Source organism: Macaca thibetana, chromosome X (assembly GCF_024542745.1).
Source record: "Macaca thibetana thibetana isolate TM-01 chromosome X, ASM2454274v1, whole genome shotgun sequence".
Taxonomy (NCBI): domain Eukaryota; kingdom Metazoa; phylum Chordata; class Mammalia; order Primates; family Cercopithecidae; genus Macaca; species Macaca thibetana.
In genome coordinates, this window is record NC_065598.1 from 128033346 (window position 1) to 128040837 (window position 7492).

Below are 7492 nucleotides of genomic sequence, written 5' to 3' on the forward strand. Positions count from 1 at the left end.
GAGGAGGGAAATGGGAAAAGTGTAAGTTCTTTGGAGTCTGTAATTACTTACCAAACTGGAAAACATTAATTTTGACCCATAGCTTTCTCCAGAGATTAAGAACTTTAGAATTCTAAGATATTAACAATGTGGAAAGTGTTTTGCAGTATTTATTTATTCCATTTTACTCCTAAATTTGGTCTCATAACCATCATGTAATCCTAGAATACAGGTGTACCCTTGTTTAATACTTAAGAATATACATGACATTTTTTGGCAGGGAGGGTGTCCATTCCCTCAAGCATTTATTCTTTGTGTTACAAACAATCCAGTTATATTGTTAGTTTAGTTTTTTTTTTTTTTTTTTTGAGACGGAGTCTCACTCTGTTGCCCAGGCTGGAGTGCAATGGCACAATCTCGGCTCACTGCGAAAATCCGTCTCTACTAAAAATACAACAACAACAAAATAGCCAGGCATGGTGGCATGCACCTGGGGTCCCAGCTACTTGGGAGGCTTAGATGGGATCGCTTGAGCTCGGGAGATTGAGGCTGCAGTGAGCCATGATTGCGCCACTGCACTCCAGCCAGGGCGACAGAGCAAGAACCTATCTCAAAAAAAAAAAAAAAAAAAAAGTGGCAATCTTTGAGGACTCTTCTCACTGCAACCCCAACCAGTCTAGGGTAGAGCAACAGACAGGGCAGGTTTCACTTAGTGGCTGTTGGATCAAGACCTAAAACCATGGTTAATGTGGTCGTTTCTATAATTAAAACAAACACAGTAGCTTGTTTTCATTTTTTATGGAATTCATGCCCCTAAAAGTAACAACAAACCCCACAGAGACAGCATGTGAAAATATTATCAATTTTCACATTTACTCCTTAGACTTGGTAGTTTTCAATTTTAAGAATAACAACTCAGATCCCTGGCACTTCAGTTGCACTTACAGATAATTGCTTGTAAAATGAAAAGGGCAAAAAGAAAATTAGAAGCTTCTAAAAGAGGACACTGAAAATCCTTTAGAGAAGATAATCATTTTCAATAATGGTCATAATTATTGTTAAAGGATACTCTCTGCTTAGCAAACTTTTCATTTCCTACTTGTATTTCTCTGCTAAACTCCAACTTCTCCCTCAGAATTACTAATGTGCTCCCAAATGGAAAAAATATGGCCATTACAGCAAAAACCAAGTGGCTCATATGACTAAATTAAATATGTTTTATCCCTACCAGACTCAGGAGTGATTTTTAGGACTCAATCCTTGGTCTCTTTACCCCAGGGCCCTGGATGACACCAGTGAGAGAAGAGTGGAGTTTTTGTAAGGACGTCTTCACCTTGACAGTGCAATTGCTATCATGCCAACACCTGGGGAGGACAGGCCAGCTGAGAAAAGGAAAGTTTTCATGTGCTATAAAGGAAGGTTAAGAGGAGTGAAAGAGATGCAAGACTAAATAAGAGGCAATTGAAGAATGTGATACTTTGAGGAAAGGCAGTCTTGGGGAGGAGACTGAATGGAGGGTGCTAATAAATGGAGAGGCTTTGGAGACTGAATGAGGTGACAGCAGACATAAAAGTGGGCTATGAGAGATGAGTGGACTCAGTCCAAAGTAAAAGTAGTCTATTATGTAATGAACCAGGCTGCTGCATACGGAGGGGCTGAAGAACAATGGGCTTGCATGTTTCATCGAGTAGAGTAAAAAACTCCGCCTTAAAACTAGGCAGAGGCTTTATGGGAACTAGAGACAGTCCTATGGGTGTTTTGCAGCTACCCTAGGCCCTCTGGGTAGGCCCTGATCAAAGGGTACCAACCGTGCCCAAGGATATCCAGTGTGCACCAGAGGACATACTGGTGGCCTAAACCATCTCAGAAACTGCTCAGTCCCATGATGCCCAGGGCCCTGTAGCAGCAGTAAAATCTCAGGTATAGAAAATAATTGTTTCATCAGGTCAGCTTCTGTCTGGTACTTTCCTTACCACCAGTGATTCTTTCCTAATGCAAATCAGTAGACCTTCTCTGCATCAAAAAGACGGGAAGGAAAGCAGGGGTGGCATGTTAGTATAAAAAATTCTGACTGGGCATGGTGGCTCGCCCTGTAATCTCAGCACTTTGGGAGGCCAAGGCGGGTGGTCAGGAGTTTGAGATCAGCCTGGCCAACTTGGTGAAACTCCTTCTCTACTAAAAATACAAAAATTAGCATGGCATGGTAACATGCGCCTGTAATCCCAGGCTACTCGGGAGGCTGAGGCATGAGCATCGCTGAACCCGGGAGGCAGAGGTTGCACTGAGCCTAGATCATGCCACTGCACTCCAGTCTGGCCGACAGAGTGAGACTCAGTCTCAAAACTAACTAACTAACTAAATAAATAAATAAATAAAAATAAATTCTGTGTGTCTATGTCTTTCTTTCCTCAAACCTAAGAGCCTTAAAGCCTTACATCTGCAGATGAGTTAGCCTAATCACCTTTTTGGAGCATCCATGACTGTGGAATGAATGCATACCTTGTTTTTAAATTTTTAGGTGAAGCAAGTATTCTGTGGGGTAGGAAAAGGTGGGATCGGGGTTTTAGGCAAGATTATGAAGGGACCTTTCAAGTATTTGGGGAATATGTTGCTGAAAATATACAAGTATTAAGGCTTTCACCTTACAGATGGATCCAGGGTTGGAGAATATGCCTTTTGAGCTATTTCCCAAGGGTCAAAAAACCTGAGGCTCAGAAATTTACTAGCTCAGCAAACAAGATTCCAGTCTACATAGGCAAGGTCCTGGTGATATTGAAGTAAAGAAGTTCTGCCAGTTATCAATGTATCATCTTTTAATTCCAAATTCATCCATCAATACGTGCTCTGTGGTAATGGACAGAATTCTTTAAAACATTCCTCCTATACAGTGTGCACTGAAATGAAAATGTTGAACTTTACCAGTAGAGGGCGATGGAAGGACATTGCAGGAGAAAGGGGCTCTGCTGTTTCATGCAGCTGGTACTGTGGAGTGGGTCAGCGGGGTGGATATGAGGAAGTCTGGGGAAGAAGTATGTGGACAGATGACTCAGAATGGACACAGACTGTGAAGATAGCAGGTAGACAAAATTATGCACCCTGTCAATGTCAGTCAGCTTCTTTCTGCAGCCATCTGAGTGCTTGCCCAACAGGCCTGTGGACAAAGTGGCAGTGGTGGCAGAGATGGAAGCTGGGCACAAGCAAAACAACATGAACCTCCACTCATGAAGGTTGGCCTGGCTAAAGCTATCCTGAGGGTCTAACATGCTGGTGGCAGTGATGAACACTGAGCCCCAGATATGGCATCATTCCTAAGATGACCAACCAGCCACCTACTGCCAGACTGACTACACTTGACCTCTTCCACCACGGAGGCAAATATTTGTCCTCACTAAAATAGATACATAGATCTGGGTATAAATATAGATATGGGTTTGTCTTCCCTACTGGTGATGCTTCTCTCAGCACCACCATCCATAGACTCACAGAATGCCCAATCTTCCATCATGGCATTCCACACAGCCCTGAATCTTATCAGCAAAGGAATTCATCTCACAGCAAAAGAAGTGTGGCAAAGGTCTCATACCCATGGATGTAACTGGTCCTGTGACATATCTCATTACCCAGAAACAGCTGGTCCAACTGAAAGGTGGAATGGCTTACTGAAGACTCAGTTGCAGTGCCAATTAGAAGAAAACATCTTGACTGGATGGGATTCAGCTCACAGGGTGCAGTTTGTGCTTTAAACGGGAGACCACAGTGTGGTGTTATCTTCTCCATACCCATAATACATGGGCTGAGAAATCAGGGAGTGGCAGTAGGGGTGGTTCCTCTCACGATTACACCTAATAATCCACTTCCTGAATTTTTGCTTTCCATTCCTGGAATTTTGAGCTCTGCTCTTTTAGAGATACTGGTTCCCAAGGTAGGGATGCTTCCACCAGGGACACAACAGTAGTTCCACTGAATTGGAAGTTGAAACTGCTACTTGGCCATTTTGGTCTCCTTGTGCTCCTGAAAATACTGGCATAAGGAGGGGTTAATCTACTAGTCATGGGTCCTAACTCCCAAAGAGAAATCAGGTTGCCGCTACACATTGGAGCCAAGGAAGACTACGGGTCAAAACAACAACAACAACAACAACAATAACAACAAACAAATCTGGACTTTCGTAAAGAGAGGCTTTATTTGAAGGGACCATTGAAATAGGAGGAATGGGACTACTGTGGTAGGGATAACCCTCTGACCATAATACCTGCAAGTACCTCAAAAGTCAGGTAGAAAGGGTTTTTCTGCAAGTATCTCAAAAGTCAGGTAGAAAGGGTTTTTCTTTTACAGGAAGAATTAAAGCAGGCTAGAAATAACCAGATACAAGGACATGAAATGAGTATGTGGCATAATTGGACAATCAATCAAAGATGTCTTTCTTGGCTGGGCACAGTGGCTCACGCCTGTAATCCCAGCACTTTGCGAGACCGAGGCAGGTGGATGATTTGAAGTCAGAGTTTGAGACCAGCGTAGCCAACATGGTAAAACCCCACCTCTACTAAAAATACAAAAAACATAACTGGGCAAGGTGGCACGCACCTGTATTCCCAGCTACTTGGGAGGCTGAGGCAGGAGAATTGTTTAAACCCGGGAGGCGGAGGTTGCAGTGAGCCGAGATCGTGCCACTGCACTCCAGCCTGGGTGATAGAGTGAGACTCCATCTCAAAAAAAAAAAAAAAAAAAAAAAAAAAAAAGTGTTTCTTTCTAGTCAGCTGATTTTCCTGGAGGGATTGTTAAGGAAAGGAGGGGCTGTTCTGCATTGTGGTACTTGCTCAGGCTGAGAGTGTGGGTCAAAGTTCAGGGGCTTGTGGAGATGGGAGAAGCCAGACTAAAGTTTGCTCAAGTCAAGTTAGTTGGTATTTTGTCCAGACTGGTCAGTGGGGACAACCAGGTCAGTTCACTTTCAATATGATTTCACTCTTTGTCCCCACCCAAATCTCATGTTGAATTGTAATCCCAGTGTTGAAGATGGGGCCTGCTGAGAGGTGACCGGATCATGGGGGTGGTTTCTAATGGTTTAGCACCATCCACTAGTGCTGTCTTGTAATAGAGTTCTCATGAGATCTGATTGTTTAAAAAAATGTGTGGCACCTTCCCCTTCGCTCTCTCTCTCCTGCTCCACCATGTGAAGATGTGCCCACTTCCCCTTTTACCTTCCACGGCAATGGCAAGTTTCCTAAGGTCTCCCCAGCCTTGTTACCTGTACAGCCTGCAGAACTGTGAGCCAATTAAACCTCTTTTCTTTATAACTTGCCAAGTGTCAGGTAGTTCTTTATAGCAATGCAAGAACAGTCTAATACAAATTTATATGATGAAGAATGGGAATTTGGAGAGTCTGTGTCTGGCCTTGTCATCGGTAAGTAAACAAGGAGGTCATGCACAACTCATATGGAGAAGCGTGATTCTTTTCAATAAGTCATTTCTTGGAGCACAAAAGGGTGAGATAATTCATCACTGTTTTCTAGTGTCACAGGGTCACTCAGGTCAAGTTCCTCATTGCCATCTGGAACCCAGGGGAGTCTCTGGGGCACCTCTTAGTACTTCCATGCTATATTAGTTTTCTATTGCTGCTGTAACAAATTACCACAAAATTAGCAGCTTAAAACACAAATTTGTTACCTTACGATTCTGGAGGTCCTAAGTGAGAAATAGTTCCTACTGGACTAAATCAAAGTGTCAGGGAGGCTGTGTTCCTTCTGGAGGTGTTAAGAGGGAATCCATTTCCTTTCCTTTTCCGGCTTCTAGAGGCCACCCGTATTCCTTGGCTCATGGCCCCATCCTCCATATTTGAAGCCAGCAATGTCAAGCTGAGACTTCCTATGATATCATCTTTCTGGTTCTTTCTCTTTCTTCCACTTTTAAGAACCTTTGTGATTACATTGGGCCCACCCAGATAATCCAGGATCAACTTTCTTTTCCTTCCTTCCCTTTCTTCCTTCCCTTTCTTCCTTCCTTCCTTCCTTCCTTCCTTCCTTCCTTCCTTCCTTCCTTCCTTTTTCTTTCTTTCTTTCTTTCTTTATGGAGTTTCGCTTTTGTTGCCCAAGCTGAGTGCAATGGTACGATCTTGGCTCACTGCAACCTCCACCACCCAGGTTCAAGCGATTCTCCTGCCTCAGCCTCCAGAGTAGGGATAACCTTTCATTTTAAGATAAGGTGATAAGCAGCCTTAATTCCACCTGTAATTTCCATTTGCACTGTAACATATCATATTCAGAGATTCTGGGGATTAGGATATGGATATCTTTGAGGGGGCCATTATTCTGCCAACCACATTCAGCATATTATGTCTATTGGGGATTAGGATGGGTTTCCACTCATTCAAAGGAAGTATGTCATTTGGTAGGGACACAGCATTGTCTTTTGGGGAATACAAGAAAGTGTTTATCCTGATGGTTGGATAATGAATAGGGATCTGGTAATGGAGTTTGTTCCTGCATATTTGTCATGTCTGTAGTCACCTCTGCCCTGGGCAACACTGCCCATCTGCCAGCCTTTCTCCTGTTAAACATTGTTCCAGCAGGAATGACACAATTCATGCACTGACCAGCTTCTCAAGTACATGCTGTTGACAGTTGTGGGGACAGATGATGAGTGGAATTCAGCACTGATATGAGAGTAATCAGTGTATATGATGAACACAATGTGTAGTTCCCAAATCCTGAATGACCTCAACAAGGATTACTGTATTCATCGGATAGCCTATTGAAATAATTAATGAGACCGTTATATGAATTGTAGAGGTCACTGGACATGTTGAATGGCAATGTGGTAATACAAATGGAAAACTCCCAGTGGGGTGAGAGTTTATCAGTGTTCATTTCCTCCATATTGGTCACCTGCTGTGAAGATGACAACACTGGGGTAGGTGAGAAAGTACAGTCAACCTTCTGTATCTTAGAGTTCCACATCCTTGGATTCAACCATGGATTGAAAATATTAGGAAAAAACAATAAAAAATAATAAAACAACAAAAAATATGAATAACCAATACAGCACAACTATTTACATAGAATTTGCATTGTATTAGGTATGATAACCAATTTAGAGATTATTTAAACTGTATGGGAGGATGTACATAGGTAATACACAAATATTATGCCATTTTATACAAGGCACTTGGCGTCTACAGATTTTGGTGTCTGCAAGGTGGTGGTGTTCCTGGAACCAATGCCCCACAGATACTGAGGAATGGCTGCATACGTCATATACAGGTAGGAAAGTGCAGAGATATCATATTTCTATTCAACAGTGGCTCTTTAGATTGAATTACTTTCTAAAAGATATAGCAAATGAGAGGTTTTTCCAAGACTTAGCTTTCCTATTGGTTTTGCAGAATATTTTGTGGTTTGTGGTGGATAAACTGGTACAGACTTGAAGAAACCAGAAGTGAATTACATTATATTCATTTCTTAAGAATTTCACAAAGTTATAAGTGAATTGTATAACCTCTTACTATTGTCTCAATGTA